Genomic DNA, 21,363 nt, shown 5'->3' with positions numbered 1-21,363 from the left:
AACATTTAACTATGTTAGTCTGTAACAGCAAAACAGGAACTTTGCATGCCAAGTGCCAGGCTTTGAACTACCATGCCAGCAATGGAGAATTCCAAATAGTATTTGCACTTCATATGTATTTGCCGTGACACACTGTATAAATGGGGCATAGTGCCCTCCCCTACTATGACTGCAGGGGTCCCACATCAAACTGCAGATCACATTGTGACTAGCTGTGGGGGCATATACCAGTCCAGTCTCTGATTTTTTTTCATATAAATGATGCTGAGCTTCAATGGTTAGATGGCTTAAGAGGTTTTTTTAACATTCATATGTTATTGTGTTTTTTTTAATCTAGGCGAAATGTTAATATGTCACACATTAATCTAAGAGACTTTGCAGTGAGAAAATCTCACAACAGAGAGTCAGCGTGGTATAGTATTTAAGATATGAGATGACACTTCTGTACCATCCTTGCCTTTGTTTATTTATTTATTTATTATTGTTGTTAATTTTTAATATCTTATTATTCATTATTTTAATGGTAAGCCATCCAGAGTCTCTTTGCAGAGTGAGATGGGTGGCATATAAATTTGATAAATTAATCCACTTAAGCCAATCATTTCTCCCAACCTTACAGGGTTTTTCAAGGATCCAAGACTTTACGATGGAGAGTTTGATTATATAACACCTGATGCTTTAGTCAATGGTACTATGCGGGTAAATAGGATACTTCAAATGCAACCCTCCTCATTTCTTTCATCTATTTTTCTTACCACAAGGGAAAAAACCTTGTTTCCTGCAGTTCCATTGCTCTTTGTGGGTAGAATTGAAAGTCAAGTTCTGGTTGAAAGCAAAACTCATGGCTAAAATGGAGTTACCAAGGTTGCCTGTAAAATTCAGCTCAAGCACACTGACAATTCCGGTTTGATTAAAGAAAATAAACAACAAGAACGATAACTACTGCAATTTCCAAAGTCAATATCTACAAGCTTGAGTGGACCAAATTAAGCCACAGTCCTGAAGTAGCCACCTTCTTGACCTTGCAGGCTGAAGAGCGACACACACTTTTTTGTTCCCCTTCTAACATGTGAAAAAAATGCAAAACCATACACACACACACACACACACACACACACATACACCTCGAAGCATGAAGCTGAAAACACCAGCCTGAAGATGACGAATGGGACTTCGTCGAAACGTCGCCAAGACACTTCCAATTTTACGCGGGAGAAAATCCAAATAACCAAAGACATATATATATATATATATATTTGTTTTCTGAGGTTTTCGCGGGTATTTGTATGTAGGTCTTTGGTTATTTGAAACATCGCCAAGACACTTCCAATTTTACGCGGGAGAAAACCCGAATAACCAAAGACCTACATTTATATATATATATATATATATATATAAACTAGGCCTCTACTCCTCTCCACCCAACCCAGATTAGAGAAGGATGCTTTTAATGGCTCTTTAAGCACAAGTCATCTTTTACAAAGCAAAACAAGGCTAACAAAATACGGTAATACAACATTTGAGCTGCACTTTCCTCCATGGGGAAGTCAGAGACCTAGATCCCGTCGAAGCCAAAAGGCTAAACTAGAGGGTAAGAAAACCGACTGCGACTCATTGAATGACTTGAGCCTCTGTTTAAAACCCATATTTATGCATGATTTTTCCTTGGCAAGCTATTAAATGCCAAAAGGTAGTGCAAACGGGCAAAGAACAAGGGGAAAACTCCAAGGAGCCAGTAATCCCTCAGAGCTTGTGGAAGCCTCAGGAAACGTCTACTTGGCATCTTGTAATGAGAGTTCAAAATTCCTCTCATTAGCCAAAGTAGACCAGGTGGAGACTGGGGGGGTGGATCCCAAGCCATCTGCTCACACAGTAAAAGACATTTACATTTGTTTACCCCCCTCCCTGTAGTTATTAGGAGAAGAGCTGCACTTCATTGTGTTAGATAGACTAGGGCTTTTTCCTCTCTCTGGTCCACGTTCCTCTTTATCTCATGCATACCAATGTCAGATCCGAATTTCTCTCCAAACGCACACAGAAGCAGTTGGAACAAACAACAAGAGTTAAAATGTTGGTGGTGAAATTAGGGCCGTTCAAAGAAAACTTCCAGCATTTTTTTTTTCTACCAAGTTTCATTCAATTTGGAGAACCCAGAGAAGCCTAGGAAGGCTTCCGGGTGATGGGAAGAGGCACGAGAAAGGGATTGTTTGTTTGTTTGTTAAATGTATTGGCTGCTGAAGGCCACACAAGATGGACTTTGTGGTACCAACAACATGAGTTGTACTATTGTTGTACTTGCTAACTAACATAGTTATTTTGCATTTTAATTTGACCTATTTTTCTCTCTTTTAAATGAGGTTAATGGTTTACCAAACCACCACGCATCTTACCACAGGGTAACGCTGGGTTGCTTACAATATTAAAAAGATAAATCTGTACAAATAAAATAGTACCAAAAATACGATACGCAACTAGCTAAAGGATGGGGAGGGAAGGAGTAGGATAAGTGGGAGGGGGGATTTGTTATTAATCTATCAACCACCCACAATGTGAAGCCCCAAACGGGCAGAGCCAGGTTTTTAAGTTCTTGTGGAAGGTCAGCAGGATAGGAACCAACCTCACGTAGGGGGGCAAGATGTTCCAAAGGACAGGAGTGACCTCAGAGAAGACTCTTCTTCTGGATCCTACCAGCTGGGATACCCTGGCTGATGGGCCCATAGCATCTCCTCTCCTAGCTCAGGTGGGGCAGGCAAATTCCAGTGAGATGTAGCTGTCCCCCCTACTACCTGCCACAACAAAGTCAGCCTGAATATATCACCAAAAGAATTCAGAAAAATTCTCAAGCATGCCAGGAATAAAAAAGGAGGGAAAAACATCCTCCATGAAAGAGAAAACAAAAAACACTGCAGAGTAGATTACAAGAGCATTAGTGAACATAACTAACTTGAACTGAATTTGAAGGAATCATAGGTGTACAGCTAGCGCTCAACTTACAACAGCTCATTTAGTGATGATTCAAAGGCACTGAAAGTTATGAAGTTACAAAGGCATTGAAAAAAAGTGACTTATGACTAGTTTTCACACTTACAACCGTTGCCGCGTCCCTATGGTCACATGATTTACATTTGGATGCTTGACAACTGACTCATATTTATGACGGTCGCAGTGTCCCCAGGGTCATGTGATCCCCTTTTGCGACCTTCTGACAAGCAGTCAGCAGGCGAAGCCAGATTACTTAACCATTGTGTTACTGACTTAACAACTGCAGCAGTTCACTGTGGCAAGAAAGGTCATAAAATGGAGCAATGGAGCAAAAATCACTTAATAAATGTCTCACTTAGCAACAGAAATTCGGGAGTCAGTTGTGGTTGTAAATTGATGACTACCTGTATGGAAGGAGAAAATCATATATCACTCCACCTAATTCAGGGCTCTTGTCCTCCAAATATTGGATTATATATTTTAGGGAAAGATTGAGGGCAATAGAAGAAGGGGACGACAGAGAATGAGATGGCTGGATGGAGTCACTGAAGCAGTAGGTGTGAACTTAAATGGGCTCCAGAAGATGGTAGAGGACAGGAAGACCTGGAGGAACATTGTCCATGGGGTCACGATGGGTCAGACACGACTTCGCAATTAACAACAACAAAATATTTTAGGGTTCCCCATCAACTGAGCTGAAAGTTCTGAAAGATGTACTCAAATATAGTTGAGAAAATAGGATTAAGATGTCATAATTATTGTCCTAAAAGCTCAGATGCAGAGAACAGATAACTACTACCAATATTTTCATAATACATCTCTAGGTTAAGTGCCAATTTTATTGGTATGGAATTATGTAAATATTTGATTGTAGTAGTTAGCCACAATTGTGGACTACATGAGTTTGTCTTCCATAGTCTATTTTGATCCAAGCCCAACATTATTGACTAAGGTCAGAAGAATTTAAGAGTTGCAACTAACTCAGCTTTATTGATTAAGATCAGAAGAATTTAAGAGTTGCAACTAACTCAACATTATTGACTAAGATCAGAAGAATTTAAGAGTTGCAGCTAACTCAACATTATTGACTAAGATCAGAAGAATTTAAGAGTTGCAACTAACTGCCAAACATGTTAACTGAATTTCTTATCTCTTGATAAGGGAAAACAAAAGCTAATAGTTGTAATAATGCATCATTAAAGCTTCCACTGTTTCCTCTGGTATTTAATAAAAGATATAAATGCCCTGTGTAATGAATGAGATAAATTCAGCTTAAAATTATGCCTTTTTTGCCAGTGTTCAAACATAAAAGAAAATTTAAACACTTTCATTTACATATCACCTGCTAGATTATGGACATTTTCTGAATCATAACAATGATCTTGTTTTCAGTATTTTTTTTTTTAAATGCCTCAGAATATGTTTATCCTCTTCCATGGTACTGCAGATAAAAATAGTATCAAGGAAAAGAGACAGATGTCCCTTTGGTGATTTCAATAAGCTCTTCATTGCCCTTAAAGTTAGAATTAATTCAAGAGTTTATTCCTTATTTTGCTGAGAAAGACAGCTGAGAATCAATGATTGTTGCTTGATCACAGAAATTGATCACAAGTGATCACAGAAATCTACTCCAAGAGGAAAAACAGCCTTCCTATTCCTACTCATTACTCCTTGATCAAACAGACAATTTACTGACATTATCTTTTCATCCATGTAGAGCAGGGTTCTTCAGACTTGGCCCTTTTATGACTTGTGGACTTCAGCTCCCAGAATTCCTCAGCTAGCGGGCCTGAGAAGGCAAAATTTGTGTACACAATAATCCTGTAGCAACTTCAGCAATAAGTAAACATACAGAATGCAACCTAGAAAATTTCACTAATTTTCTCCTTTTTTGAACAATAATGTAAAAAGCCAGATCTCTTCCATTGGGTTGAACAAGAAAGTGAAGATAAAGATAAAGATATGCAACAGCACTAATATTTTGAAAGCTCTGTTACCTTGAAGGACCAAACTTTTCTTAGCTGGCTTGCTTGTGTCTTCTGCTCATTGATGAAATTGGAAAAACGTTTGCTTGTTGATGTCACCATGCATAGGGAATACAGTAGTTCTCAACTTACAACTGTTCATTTAGTGACCATTCAAAGTTACAATGGCATTGAACAAGTGACTTATGACCATTTGTCACACATTCCCATGGACACGTGATCAAAATTCAGATGTTTGGCAACTGGTTCATATTTAGGATCTTTTGTTTCCTTTTGACAAGCAAAGTCAATGAGGGAGGCTAGATTCACTTAACAACCATGTTACTAACTTAACAACTGCAGTGATTCACTTAACAAATGGGGCAGGAAAGTTCATAAAAATGGGACAAAACTCACTTAACAAATGTCTCACTTAGCAACAGAAATGTCAGGCTCAATTATGGTCGTAAGTCGAGGACTACTGTACCCTGAATAAAAGTCAACAATCCCCATGTTACAATGCCAAGTGAAGAGATTTATTTCATCCCCTTTTTCCAAAATAAATTTGACCCCTTTTTTCTTTGCTTTCTTCTCCACTGGACACCCAAGCCAACTTACATCCCTCCTCTTTACTTCCCATGGTATTAATACAAGATGTTGTAAAAAGGAGGATATTAGTTTCTTCCTTATAGCTGTCAGAGTTAATAACTTCTCTTTCGCTGATAACTCCAGGTCAATATTAGATTTGTAGATATGGACGGCTATAAAATGTATGGAAATGTAATCACTGATTTGTCAGTATCCCCAAAGTCTTTAGATTATTGAATTTAGGGCAATTTCAGTTGTGACAACTGAAATGAAATTGAAGGATAGAAAAAAAAAAGAAATCCTATTCACTGTAAACTCTGACAGGGAGATTCTTCTAAATACAGGTAGTATTTACAACCGTTCGTTTAGTGACTGTTCAAAGTTACAACATCACTGAAAAATGCGACTTATGACCGTTTTTCACACAACCATTGTAACATCTCCATGGTCACATGATTTACATTCAGATGATTGATAACTGACTCACGTTTATGACGGCTGCAGTGTCCCAGAGTCACATGGTCGCCTTTTGTGACTTTCTGACAAACAAAGTCAATGGGGAAGCCAGATTCACTTAACAACCCTGTTACTAATTTCATAACTGCGGGGATTCACTTAACAAATTTGGCAAGAAAAGTTGTAAAGTGTGGCAAAACTCACTTAACAAATTTATCACTTAGCAACATAAATTTTGGGCTCAGTCGTGGTCATAAGTTGAAGGTTATACCTGTAATGCCTTTTCAGAATTGGAACCACGCCCATCAGAATATGGAAGACATGTTAGAACAGCAACTTTAACAGGAAACTTTGAAAATGTCTGCTTAATTTCAACAAGACCTGTGATACAGTCCTACAGCGGATGTCAGTGAGTAGGCAATGAACAAGACCAATTGCTTATCAGCTACTGGTTAGTGATTGGTTGCAACTGAAGGACTGTTTTTATTTATTTTACACTTTCTAAGATTTTTGAATTTTCAGAAGTGGAGCAAAAAGCCCCCAATTTGATCGGCTGAGGATGAAAGTTTTTGCCCAGATTATCTCAATGAAGTTTCTTTTCTTTCTAGATTGCATTAACTGTGTTTGCTTAGTGTGATCAATGGGATTGTCGTCTAGGGCAACAGACATTAAATATGTGGCTTCCGAGCCCTTGTTCAAGCTTGCTTATGGAAGATCAACCTGGCCCTAAAAATGCAGGCACAATTTTTTAAAATTCCCAAAGGCTACATTTAAAGTGGATTGTTTGTGGATTATGCAGAATGTTACAATTGTAACTTTTAACCAAAGCAGCCAAAGGCTACATTCACATATCCAAACTATGACTTCTGCAACCACAATTTGTTGAATAAACTGCCATTGTGTTCCTGCAACATGTTAAGACATAAAGCATTGTGGCTTTGCAAATCATAATCATTGGCTTTACAAAACATGGTAGGGGAAAAACTGTGTGATGGCTTCCGATAATTTTCAAAATCAGCAGGTCTGCAAACAGTATGTTCCTAATACATTTACAATCTACACACAGACTCTTGTGCTTAGTCTTAAATTACATGTATACCTAGGTTTTGGGAGCTGGATTGTTTATTCCAAAAATGCTCAACTGTAGATCTTGCCAATGAATTATTATTATTATTATTATTATTATTATTATTATTATTATTATTATTATTATTATTATTATTTGGGGATGCTGCAATGGTCATAAGTGTGAAAAATGGTCACAGGTCACTTTTTCCAGTGCCGTTCTAACTTTAAACAGTCACTAAATGAACTGTTATAAGTCAGGGACTACCTGTACATTAATATACTTGATTTTTAAAAAAAGAGGTGGATGAGTTTACTCAAAAAAAATCTATATATATAATAATAATAAAGTTGGAAGGGACCTTGGAGGTCATCTAGTCCAACCCCCTACTCAGGCAGGAAAGCCTATACCATTTCAGACAAATGGCTGTCCAGTCTCTTCTTAAAAACTTCCAGTGTTGGAGTATTCACTGCTTCTGGAGGCAGGTTGTTTTGAGGCAAGTATATGAGGCAAATATTCAAATTTTTCGCAAAAGCCTTTTTTGTGAGGTAATATTTTACATACGGCCTACTTCTACTCAGGTTTCTACTTAAGAAACCTCTGCTTTCCTAAATCGGTTTTTCCCATTGGCAAGTTTTGTCCAGCTTGACTGGGTTTTTAGATTAAGCACTCTTTAATTGTTGCGTAGAAACCTTTGTGAGGCAGGTGGAAGGGAGGGAGAATAATCTTTTTTTCTGTCCAAACTCTAGATGACCCAGAATAAAATCCCTTTTAACAAGACTTCGTTCCTTAGCGAACTGGTGAAAACATTGCACGAATAAACAAGGGCCATTGTTTGTCCTCCAAAAGGCTTGGGAATTTTTTTTCACTAAGCGTTTTGCCTTACCTGAGCTGAAAACTGACAGACTAGAAAGGAAAAGAAAGGCTGTTTGAACATAAAAATAGGAAAGGCAGATCCACAGGGGTCTATATTCACAAACTCAGCCTGGTCACAACTTCATTAAAGTAAAAATAAAATAAAATAAAATAAAAATAATTGAAAAACTCTGGCTGAAACTTGAAGACAATTTGGTAAGATTTATTTTACCTCAGGCTTGTAACCTTCTACATCAGGGGGGTCTTCAAACTTGGCCCTTTTATGACTTGTGGACTTCAACTCCCAGAATTCCTCACCCAGGCAAGGCTAGGCAGAATGTTCAACTCTTCTTTTTTTAAAAAAACAAAAAAAACAAAATAAAAATAACCAGAAAAATAAAATAATGTTGGCCTATGGTCCTATAAGAAGATCAAATAAAGGCTAAGAGCAGCTCCACCAATAGAAGCCAACAATACCTTTGAGTCACAGAAGTTCAGCCAATGATATATCACGACCTTGTTGATGGAACAGCTGTGCAAAATAAGCCCAGAATCTCTAAGCAAAGTCTTCCCATTCGAATGCCATTCCACTATTTTAGATTATACTGTAACCTCCCTTATCTTTGATATTGGCAGATGGGAAGTGTAGTCCAAAATACCTGGAGAAAACCGTGTTGCAGAAAGCCATGCCAAAGAGCTATTGCAATCCTTAATTATTTGCAGTCCTAGAAACATTCATCAAGTGCATTCACTAATTAATATGAACTGGAGAGTGCTCAGGACCTTCTATAATTACCCTGTTTTTAATCTTCCCAGAAGATTGTGTGTGTGTGTGTGTGTGTGTGTGTGTGTGTGTGTGTGTGTGTGAGAGAGAGAGAGAGAGAGAGAGAGAGAGAGAGAGAGAGAGAATAAGCTGAATCATTGTGTTGTACTTGAAGAGTTGGACTGGCTGAATAGATGCAGGTTCAAATGAATCTTCAGCCTGAAAACTCTCTAAGTCAGTAGTCCTCAACCTTTTCTTCACCAAGGACCCCCTTTAAATACCTTTTGCAGCCAAGATTAAAATCATAACATTTTTTCAAACCTTTGTGTACCCCTTGTGACAATAGCATGGCCTTCCAGGGGTCTGCTAGCTGATTCTGGTCAGTCACGTGAAGTATTAATACCACTTTACAATGCCTTGGTAAGGCCACACTTGGAATACTGCATCCAGTTTTGGTCACCACGATGTAAAAAAGATGTTGAGACTCTAGAAAGAGTACAGAGAAGAGCAACAAAGATGATTAGGGGACTGGAGGCTAAAACATATAAGGAATTGGGTATGTCTAGTTTAACAAAGAGAAGGATGAGGGGGGACATGATAGCAGTGTTCCAATATTTCAGGGGCTGCCCCAAAGAAGAGGGAGTCAAGCTATTCTCCAAAGTACCTGAAGGCAGGGCAAGAAGCAACGGGTGGAAACTGATCAAAGAGAGAAGCAACTTAGAACTAAGGAGAAACTTCCTGACAGTTAGAACAATTAACCAATGGAACAACCTGCCTCCAGAAGCAGTGAATGTTCCAACACTGGAAATTTTTAAGAAGAGACTGGAAGCCATATGTCTGAAATGGTGTAGGGTTCCTGCCTGAGCAGGGGGTTGGACTCAATGACCTCCAAGGTCCCTTCCAACTTCATTATTATTATTATTATTATCCCCCAGTGAGGCACTATTATTATTATTATTATTATTATTATTATTATTATTATTATTATACCCAACCACCCATGGGGAAGCCTAAAGTTGGCCCTTTGTACTACTCTGCAGCAAGCCGGCATTAAATAATATCAGAAATGCCGATAATTTCTACGTAATTCTGATATGACATTGAAAAAGGTTGCTCCTTAATTGGTCTTAAGTCAGTTGCAATATTTTTAGGTTCTGGCTGGCTTGCTTTTGAAAATGTGAGGTTGTCTGCCAGAGAAATATCTTCTCCGCATCTTGGATAATTTCAACATATGTATCTTGGACCATTACCATTTTGGAACATTCAAATGCGGCAAGTGTTAAACCCTCACTGTTCTGTTTGTTTGTGTTTTATTTTGCACATAAATATGTTTCACCATATTATAACTTGGCAAAACGATGCTTTTTTTTTTTCTTTGTGAAGTCAAAAGACTGAGGATACGATACATAGCTCTTTCCAGTGCCAGGCAAGGTTTGAAAAGCAGAGCCATGTCCATTAACATCAAAGAGGTCATCTTGGGGGGGGGGGTTAGTGTTACAGATCTTTTATTGAATGTCCTCATTTTTTTCTCCCGAAGTATAATGTAACGAGAAAGATAATCATGCTTCTTTACAGAGCAAAGACCTATCTTATCGTCATTCAATCTCAAGTGATGTTTGTCATCTTCTAAGCGTTCCTTTCACGAAAAAATCTGAGGGTGCCGTTTTTGAGATGCTCTCCATTTTATTAAGCTATGCGTCTCTCAGCAAAAGGGGGGAGAAAATCTGATTTGAATTGTTGGTAGTACCTGACTCTTAAATAGGAAACACAAAAGGATGCGGAATGATCCTTCTCCATTTCAGGGTGACACTGCCCCTATATATTTCAAAATATGAAGAAGGAAAATTGAACCTGTGCATTAGCTGGCTCTACTATATAATGAATTCAATCAACTGGATGTCATGCAAAATAATATAATAATAAGCATTCTTTCCTCCCTCAACACATAAACAATCACACGTATTCTTGTTCGCATTCTTGCTTTTACCAAACATTTTTTTCCCCATTGTTTAATCCAGTACCTCGCACCCGGGAGATGCTAAAGAAAGAAAAGGAGGATGATCTGGTTTAAAATATCGCTCTGAAGTAAACAATTATTTGATATTGGCTTAATTTACTGCAAGAACGGCATACTGTGCGTCACACATAATGTTCAAAGTATGTGTGGATACTATGCGTGAACTCAGCCCGATAATCAAAAGATAAGGGTCTAACATGTTTGTACAAATAGATGTTTGCACAATTTGGAATTTAAGCCTTTAAATCCTATTTTAGTCCCAAACCACCAGAGACAGAGAGATCCTTGAAAAGTCCTAATTCTGAGCAAATTCTTACTCTTTGAGTTACATGTTAGGCGCTTTAGATGGGCTTATCTGTGTCTGGATAAGCCATATCATGATTAGGTATGACACCTTAATATCTCATGGGAACCTAGCCTTAGATCTCACACTATGGGATTTTGACATAGTGACTGGATTCGCTCAGCATGTTAAGCCATGGCTTCCATAATCATGGTTTATGAAGGCAGCAATTGACTGGTTCAACATCCTTAGCCATTATTTGTTGCTTAACAAAATTCAGCAGGGAAATTCAAACCACATTTTAAGCAAAACCAAGGAAACCAAATCATGCATTGACAAGATGCATGAACCCAGATTAAGGTAACTATATCTTACCTGTAAAAGTCTGAATAACTGACAAATGTCAACAAAGATTTGGAGATTCTTTCCTTTGCTGTTGTCTAAGACTGTCTTGATTTCTGCAGAGATCTGGATCTAACGCTAAGTCCTATTCAGAAACAGCTTTTTTCTTTATGTCTTTCTCCCAGAGAAACAAATTTCTAATAGATTTCTCCCAAAATGGAAACTACTGTATATTATATTGTCTATTTTCTTCCATACACAGTGCATGCAAAGTTAAATAGGCAACCACTAGACGCTCTCCTTTACTTGTTCTCTTGAAAGTGGGATGGGGAAAAGAAAGATGGAAGAGAGAACAAGTAAGAGAAACAGGAACCTGGTGGCAACAATGAGATGGATAAGCATCTTTTTTTTTTAAAAAAAAAAAAAAACGTATTTGGAAACTGTTGGTAAGCCACATGTACAAGAGTCTTAATTACATCTGTTGGTGGCTTAGAAGAAAAGATTCCAATAGACATTGAAAAGCTGAAAAAGTATGTTCTACATTCTCTTTATGTAGGGCCTGTTTCAGCTACAGCCCTCTTGTGTTTCTGATTTTCATACCATCAATGCAGACTGGCTCTCATTAAAGTCTTCTCTTCTCTACTAAATGCACTTCTGGCCAGATACCAAGCTGCCTTGCTCTCATTCTTTCCCAATAAAATTTCAGCATGATCTTTTTCTACCTACACTTTGAGGAAGGAAGGAAGGAAGGAAGGAAGGAAGGAAGGAAGGAAGGAAGGAAGGAGGGAGGGAAGGAGAAAGAAAGAAAGAAAGAGGTAGAAGGAAAAAGGGAGGGAGGGAGGAAAAGTTGAAGAGAAGGAGGAAGAGAAAAGATGGAGGGAGATAGGAAGGAAGGAAGGAAGGAAGGAAGGAAGGAAGGTAGAAAGAAAGAAAGAAAGAAAGAAAGAAAGAAAGAAAGAAAGAAAGAAAGAAAGAAAGAAAGAAAGAAAGAGGTGGAGGGAAAAGGGGAGGAAGAAAGGAAGGAAGGAAGGAAGGAAGGAAGGAAGGAAGGAAGGAAGGAAGGAAGGAAGGAAGGAAGGAAGGAAGGAAGGAAGGAAGGCACATTCCATATATTCTAGAGCAGAATTAGATGTGCAGGGTGTATTGACTCAGGGGTCTCCTTCAAGTCTTTCTCTAATAAGTTGTAGTTAAAGGAGTCCATGATATGATTTGCTTTCCTCCACTCTTTGCCATGATTCTTTGGCCACTGAAGTCCTGAAGAACTGCAGTGACATATGCAGACTTTTTCTTCATATTTTTCTATCTTCAAGTCTGGCCAAGAATTGACCAATTCTCAATCACAGGACAGCAGATTGCAAGCTTTTTGAATAACAGGATTATTCTCATTTCCATTGATCGGGCTAATAGAATCTCGCAGCCCAGCCTAGGCGATGTCTAGGAGAGCTTGCCAAAATCTGGACACACTCCAGGGATGTGGACTTCAAGTCCCAGAATTCCTCAGCCAGCATGATTACCGCCAAAAGTCCAGCGTTAAGTCTACTCATTGTGGGATATCCAGGTGGAGGCAGGCTGGGAGAGAGGTAGAGCATCCTTTACAAAAATCCAAACTCTCTCTGAACTAATGGAAAGGTGATGTAGGATTGGTTCCTGGCCTTTGTTTTAGGTTTAATGAGGAAGGATATTATTCTTGCTTCGTGTTCTGTCATCTATTTGCAAATGACTCTGAAGTCAGAGCTTTTTCTTTCCCTAAGATGCATCTAATAACCACACTGTACATTAAAATACTGTAGTTGCATTTGCCACGATAAAATTCACATGCAAGGAACACAGTTTTGTCTCCTCGTTTCCATACGATATCATCCTGCACATAACCTTAAAATTGAAATGCCATGTCATATTTTCTGCCTCCAGTAGCAAGTGTTATCTTACCTTACATTCTATTATATCATTGTATTTTCTCCATCCTGCTTGATAAGCTGTCAATATTGTTTTGGCAGGAGAAATTTCCATCTTCTGCATCAGATGATCTCTCTGACCTTTAAGCAAGTTGCCGGTGAGATAATTTACTTGCGTTATTGTGACAAAATAATATCTTTTTCCAGGGGGGAGGTCACGTGACTCGCCATCATTACACGATTTCCCAAGAACGATTAAAAATTTGCACTTTTCCCTCTCTCCTTTTTTTTTTTCAAAGGGGATGGAAGGGAAGAGGGAGAGCAAGCACAGAGGGAATTAGCACATTTCTTACCAACAGACTTCTCGGGAGGAAGAAAGGAAGAAAAGGATGAGAAAGGATGCTCTTCCTTAGAAAATTATTCAGGGCAATAGATCATACGGTGGCCTACTTTCCCTTTTAAAAATAAAAACAAATGCTAAATCTATTTATTTGTTGTTTTTCGCTGCTCAGCCTTTTGTAGCTAATGTTTTAATACAATTTTTGAATGTCTTGTATTAGCAGAAGGATGTAATCACAAATATCAAGCTTTCTGGCATCCTTTGCCTCTCTTGCACATAACAAAAATGTCAAACAGATTTTAATGAAAGGCAGCATGCTTGTGGGATATTCACAGTCTGACATGGAATTCTAATTTTCAGATGTCTTAGGCTTACTGTTTTAATGCACAAATAATTGCAACTTGGAATATTTTGTTTTGTAAAGGAGACAGCTAATGAATCCAAAAAGCAAAATTTATCACATTTCTGAGTTGCTGCCACAAAGCTTTGTTCTAAATCATGCCCAAATTTCTTAGGAGTTTGGCTTGTAAATTAGGCTGGCAACCACTTCTCTCTATTTGCAGATCAGTCGATGTCTCCTACATAGAAAATCTAGAATATACAGTAAATATCCTGGATTATGTATACCACAGATTGGAAGCAAAGCTTTTCTTCATCATGTGAAAGACATATTCTGCTTGAGAATAGGCTGTGTTATGTCATTTATTAGACTGAGTCTGAAATTAAACCCCCATCTGTTCTTTGGTGCAGAATAGGTCTCAGAAAAAAACAACATTTTTTAATTGATTACTCTTGGACAGCATGAGAAATACTATAGAAACCTCAAACGTCATCATACAATGAGCTCTTTTTTTAATAACAATTTTATCGGACATTATAATTGAAAAGATAAAAGCTAGTAAACTAAGCTGATCTAAAAGGAAATGACTTCCACCTTCCTCAAAACAAGTATAAGCAAATTTTAGTAATGTATCACCTTTTCTTAAAATGCAACAAATGATCTCTTTTTTCCCATATTCCATCTCTTCTCTATAAACACATTTTTAAAGCCTCATTGATTCAGTCCTGATCAGCAAAAGTCCAATAAGGGTTGCAAGACATAACAACATATCTATTTTAACCTTGATCAAATAATCCAACTTTATATTCCATCCCTTTATTTTTAACCATCTTGATCTTTAATTTCTTCTTCTTTAATGTCATATCCTAGAAGCTGATTTCTTTTTATTTTTTCTGTCTATTCTCATAAAGACTTTCAAAACTTTAACAGATCATTTTGTAACTCCAACATAGAAAAATTATGCAGGTCCATCTTCTGATTTATTATTTGTATATTTGTTTTAATTATTTACAGGTCAGCCAGTTTCAGCTCTATATTCAATATAACACTTTTTTCTAAATCATTCTTAAAGCCATTTCAAATCAGTCTCAGTCTTGTCCAATAAAACTTGTTCCTCTTAGAGACACGTCTTTTAAATGCAATCTACTGAATAGCTGGATGTCAGACACACTTAGAATTTTCTTCTGGGTCCATTGTTCAAAAAAACCTTTCAACATATCCAATTGTTTAAGTATTCTGCTCAGTTCTGTATTAAGTCAAACTTCAATGTTCTTCTCCTTTAATTTTAATCCTTATTCCTTCTTCTGGTTCTTTCTAATGTCTAATTCTTCTTTTTCTTTCTAGTGTCTAATCCCATTTTTTTCTTTTTAAAATTCAAGACAATAACATTTTTTCCATGAGGAGTCTGATAATGAATTTCAAAACTTTATTACATATTTATTATTATTTATTGAGGTTTATTTGCCACCCATCTTGTATCCAACAACTGTATAAATCCATTTGAATCCTTAGTCCATTTATAACTTTCCAAAATAAACATTCTTACCAACCTTTTTCTGTTTATTCAAAAGAATTTTTTTTTAATATGTATCCTTAAAGTTGCATTCAAAACTTTCTTTGTTAAGAATTGAAGTAAACACACCTGGCATTATAAAACTTGTTGCTCAAAAGATTTTTTTAATACTTGAACAGTTGAATAGCAATTAAGAAGCAATTTGATTGAATTTGATTAAGAAAAGCTCGGAAAACCTTGTACCCATATAGGCTACATTATGGCTGTGAACTTGATTGAAATCCTTCAGTTCCCAGCATCTCGACTCACAAGTTCCTACAGTCTACTTGCAAGAAGCCGTTGTCTGGAATACAAGTGGGCAACCTCACAATCTCTCCTTTTTTGGAGAGAGTTTGCCAGCCAGAATTCACTATCCACCACAATGTCAGCCTTGCTTGTCAGGAACCTCTAGTTCACCATAAATCCTTACCAGAGGTCCATCATGCCATGGACTCTTGAAGAGCATAGTAGCTGATAGCTTCCCACTAACAATCTTTTGGAGTCAAGATAAGCAACATAGAGTCATTCAAAAGTGAAGTGTACACAATGAGAGTTTTAAAGAGGAATTAACCTTCACTTAGGCGAAAACCTCCATCTCTTCCCACAGATTGTTTTTCAAATGGCCTGAGTCTTTATTGCCGAATTTGGCTTTAGCAAGTAAGGCTAAACCAGATGAAGAACCCACTTTGGATCAAGCTATTCATTTATTGGTGGTCTCCAAAATACGTTGTAAAAAAAATAGTCATATTCACTGAATGTATAGCACTGCTTGTACAATTTTTTAGTCTTGGCCACTGGATCTTTACAAGGGCTAAATTACTTTGGCTATCCCTTCCTATGAAATCAAATTGCCTGTCTTGTGCTGTCTTGCACGAGCTGACTTGTGCTCTAATAAAGATCAAAGCTGAAATTTCTGAACATCCACCCAATTTTCATCTGAACAGCTGGAATCAAAACTTCTACACGCAATATATAATATGATTCTGAAGCAGGTCAGCAATTTGAATTTTCAGCAGAATGCACGTATAGAGCTTCACAAATAGCCACAAAGAACATGGATCAATGAGATGCCCTATTGACAAAGCCTCCACTCGAATGCATATATTTTGTGCATTTTTATTGTGATCATGCATGTTGATTCATAGCTGGCTTGTCAATAAAAAAATGGTACAAAGTCTTTAAGCTATAAATGTCACCGAAAAATTATTACAACAATAACCATTTTATGTGGGCAGGGGTCTTCCGAGGTAGGTTGCAGAACTATAAAAAAAGAAAAGGAAAGATTCTGGGGAATGGTATCCCATACCCAAAGATAAGCCAGCCACTGATTTATGTTAAAAGCACATAATAATGTGCAACCTATTTAAATGCAGTAGAATTGTGAATAAGAATACCTGGTGCATAGTATTTTCTGTATGAATATATAGGCATTGTTAGTGTTCATCCCCAGCAATCTGGATTTGAGCTGATAATATAACAGGAAGCAGTTATTCTGAGTACAACATAAGGAGATGTGTCAGCAAAGAGATTGTGTTCTCATACTACAGTTTACCTGGTTCCGAGTTAACCCATTTTGGGGTTGGCCCAGTGCACTGAATCAAGTCAAATGCGACTAACTAAGATGAATGCATGTCAAGTCACGTGTTCTGTGTAAACACAGCCAGAATGTAGGCACTGCAAGAAAATGAGAAAGACGTTAAGATGAGATAGGGGTTCCTGAGGGTCAAAATGCAAAGACATTACATTTCAACCTTTATTTTGAGTTTCATTTTTTTGTTGCTGCGAAGACAATGAAGTTCTGATTCCAACTAAACCATAAATATCATGGAATTTGGGAGCATTCAACCAAAGGATCCTAGATTCCTGGTTGTGAGTGGTTCAGTGACTATGGTTGCTAACTGATGTGGGATGGAGTTGATAGACAAGCCTATCCTGGCTGTCATGAGCACTCCATCCAATCCAATTTATTTTCCATTATTTCCTGTTTCCTGTTCTCTGATTGGCATGTGGAAGGCCAAATTGATTCAAAGACTCTTTTTCCAAAAGGCAACTGGATTCTCTTGGTGTTCTTTTCTTTCCTTGAAAACCTTTTGCTTCTCATCCAAGAAATGTCTTCAGTTTCCACTGAATGGTGTGGAATGGAAGGATTTATCCTAATAAATAAATTATCCTAAATCCTTCCATTCTCCACCATTTTGCCCTTTGGAAGAAGTACCTTTGGGACAACCTCACAAGGTTACGGTTGTGGAAAAAATAGGAGGAGGAAAGAGAATTAGGTAAGTGTGACGCCTTGAATAACAATTGTACAAAAATAATAAAGGCGGGATACAAATAAATAACTATTAAGACTCATGCAGTTGTTGCTTTCTACACTAAAACAGCTGTTTGAGCGTGAGCATAGAGGATTGAAAGCCCTTGTAGCCATCTCACGAAAATCCAGATGTTCTGCACTAGGAACACCTCTCTTGTGTTGTTCTGTGTTGTGCTGACACTCCGTTAACAAAAGAGATCCAGAGATTACGTTTTCAGGAAAGCTAAATATTTTAATCCATAAATGCAACAAGAGTGAGGAGGAGACACCTCCTTCTCAACGGCACTCACACCCCAGGATAGGAACAGTCTTTGGTTTCCTATTGTTACCTGTGTTTGTGGAGGACAGGAAGAAAACACACAATCACAACACAGCACGGTAGGATTGCTGTGCAACTGTGGGCAGCCTTCCTCTTTTCTGCCATCTCCCTTTCTCGTGCCGTTTTGTTCCACTGATTTGAACATGTTTTAATTTTGTCATTCAAGCCATCTGACTCTCCCGGCTCTATACAAACAAAACCTAATTTAGTCAGTGATGTTTTAAGTCATAACAATGACGGATGGCCAAGGTTCAGGTGTGCAGAATATTTAAATACGTTTTTTTTTTAACTTTCTATAGTGATATGAAGACAGAGAGGTTGGCTAGCTGGTTTCTTCTTCCCTTCCTTCCTTCCTTCCTTCCTTCCTTCCTTCCTTCCTTCCTTCCTTTTTTTCCCTTTTAGCACTTAGATTAATTATGATTTTACATCTGGAAGGAAAAATATAATAAAAGCTCCTTCTATTCTACATTATTAATTGGTTCTTTAATGAGGAATTCCAGGAGCTTCAGAGGTTGGATTGTTAAAAATTATACATATATATATATATATGCTGCGAGCTTCGTTCTGTTGCCTTTTTTGTATCTGATGAAGGTCACCATAAAAAGTGATTGTTTAGCATAGCAGCCATGAATTATGCCACACAGACAAGCTTTTAACCTATGCGCTTTTGCTCAGAGTGAGACACCCATAGTTGTGCTCCTTTTAAACAGTTCTCTATTGAAGAGGATTCAATCACCATAATGAATCTAAAGGGAAGCCGCAATCTTTCCCACTGAAAGAATTTCTAAAAGATTGTAGAATTTGTAAAACGAACAGCTCGCAGACTAAATGGCTGTGTGGGTGAATCAATTATGGTGGGGCTGGTGGCAGTCATAATATTTAGTACATATCAGAATAGTGTTTCAGGTATAATAAGATATGCGGGGGCTGGCTCCCCCCTTCACCCCCATTCCGTTTCCCCCTCTGCATCTCTTTGACTGCCAGACGTTGCACGTGCAACAGCCAACTTAGTCACTGGCATTTAGTTAGGACTAACATTAAGTCAATTTAAAAAAAAAAAATTTTTTTAACTAGAAGCATTGAGAAGGGAAGCTAAAAAGGCTCAAACTACCTTGCAATAATTTTATAGAAAAGGGTTATTTGGGGGGGGGGGAATCCCCAAGGAAACACAAATGCACCTGCGATATCCGATGCAGAAATGTGCAAACACCGAAATGATTTTTTTTTATTTTTTTGGTCTCCCTCCCAGGTCAGTTATCTCCCTACTTCCTTATTAATGCCATAATTATTTTTGTCCGACAGCAGCATTTATAACCATCTAGTCTGTGTCCAACTGCCCATATTTCCATTAATCAAAGGCCCTGACGACAACTGCCATCATTTTCATTTATGATGACTTATAGGTTCATTGCGGTTCGCTTAAATGTTACGGGGAGCTAGACAGCTGTGGGCAACATAAAGAGCATCAAATGAAGCTGGGTAAAAAAAAAAAATTATAGGATTGAAAAATGAGCAGAACTATCCGTGGTACAAGTTGGCTTGATGCAAGCAGCCCTCAAAAGGCTAGAATTTCTTGACAGAGAAGAGAAAAAGTGTCCCTCAGTAACCGATTAAAGGAGTTGGAAGAGACCTTGAAGGTCTTCTAGTCCAGCCTCATGCTCAAGCAGGAGACCTTATACCATTTCAGACAAATGGTTATCTAGTCTCTTCTTAAAAACTTCCAGTGTTGGAGCACTTACAACTTCTGGAGGCAAGTTGTTCCACTGATTCATTGTTCTCACTGTCAGGAAATTTCTACTTAGTTCCAGGTTGCTTCTCTTCTTGATGAGTTTCCATCCGTTGCTTCTTGTCCTGCCTTCAGTGCTTTGGAGACTAGGTCGACCCCTTCTTCTCTATGAGAGACCCTCAAAAAGAAATGGTTTCTTATTTGGCATGAAGTTAATTTCTAACAGACTCCACATTTATCCTGAACTCAGCCACAGCTTCAGCCTATGTAAAAATAAATACATAATCGGGCAAAAATTCCATCAAAATAATCCTGATCTGCCTTCCACTGTGGTCTTTCCCAAAATTATCTCCATGGCTCCTTACACCCATTTCTTTAAAAACTCTAACAACAAAAACAACAACAACAATAACAACAACCCATGTGTGCATCATTTTGAGTTGCAGGTCAACATCTGCAGATTGCCACGATCATTTTTAGTGAAAATGCTGCAAAGATGCTCAAGTTTAGGAGCTGCAAGCAGAAGTTCCAAATGCAGTACAACTTTTCCAATAGGCAGAAGTGCCAGAGATGGCGGAAAGGGTGTCTTTTTAATAAAAATAAATAAACTACTCTTTATTAGGAGAGTTACAAACAAAGTCTTTTCAGGTTCCAGACAATGTAATGTGATTTATTCAAAGAAATGACGATGATTAGACATTAAATGGCACTAAATATTCTACTTCCTCTGTGCAGCCTGATAAACTGGTTTCATTAACATTATAAGTAACAAAAGTTTCCATTTCAGTCGGCCTGTTTCTTTTTTGTTTGTTTTCAACGCAATCTCAGCTGCAGATGCACAACGCTATAAAATTCGTGCTGTTAGCACATGCATTAAGTCATCGTAGTCCTACTTACAAACATATGGCTCTATATGTTGGCTTGATGAATAATTTCTATTTAGAGGTACCATTTATAGAACAGTTTGTTGCGTATGTAGCTCTAAGCTAGGGATGGGTAACATGTAGCCCTCCGGAGGTTAAAGGGATAAAGCTCCCCTTACAGCTGGCATGTTTTGATGTTGCTGAACCTGGAGTTCAGCAACATCAAAACATGTCTGAGGAAGTCTTTGAAGATTGAATAAATAGCAACGTTCATTTTATGTGGACCAATATTATTAGAATTAACCTTAAATGGTCAACAAATTGGAAAGGCTCAAGGAGTCAAGATTCAAACTATGTAGATGTTCAGGTAAAATGTTTGATTTTTCCAAGCAATCCATCTGCATGGACCTTAATGCACATAAACCAGGGGTCTCCAAACTTAGCAACTTTAAGACTTGTGGACTTCAACTCCCAGAAATCCTCAGCCACCTGGCTGGGGAATTGTGGGAGTTGAAGTCCACAAGTCTAAAATGTTGCCATGTTTAGAGACCCCTGACATAAACCAAGCACAAGAGACAGCAGATGCCACCTGGATTTGGATCAGGGAATAAAATATAATAGCATTTTTGCAAAGAGTTGCAGCATACAGTATATCAGGTCAGTTTAAGCTGATGTTATGACTCTTCCCTCAGACATTTTGA

The 21,363-nt window shown here is 37.9% G+C and overlaps 1 protein-coding gene across 6 annotated transcripts in view; it reads right to left on the bottom strand.

Annotated features, from left to right (window-relative positions):
• The window catches only part of ZNF536 (zinc finger protein 536), a 482,695-nt gene extending 462,849 nt beyond the window's left edge, over positions 1-19,846 (bottom strand). For 5 of the 6 annotated variants that reach the window (XM_039327461.1, XM_039327463.1, XM_039327470.1 and 2 more), the window contains exon 1: positions 16,996-19,796. The gene's annotated coding sequence lies outside the window, so the exon portion shown is untranslated. The other variant, XM_039327462.1, reaches the window with a different exon arrangement.
• Positions 19,847-21,363: the final 1,517 nt, after the last annotated feature.

The sequence above is a fragment of the Crotalus tigris genome, unplaced genomic scaffold, assembly GCF_016545835.1.
Source record: "Crotalus tigris isolate CLP2741 ecotype Arizona unplaced genomic scaffold, ASM1654583v1 scf7180000024362.2655971311:6658466, whole genome shotgun sequence".
Lineage (NCBI taxonomy): Eukaryota > Metazoa > Chordata > Lepidosauria > Squamata > Viperidae > Crotalus > Crotalus tigris.
This window is presented reverse-complemented; position numbering and strand designations above follow the sequence as displayed.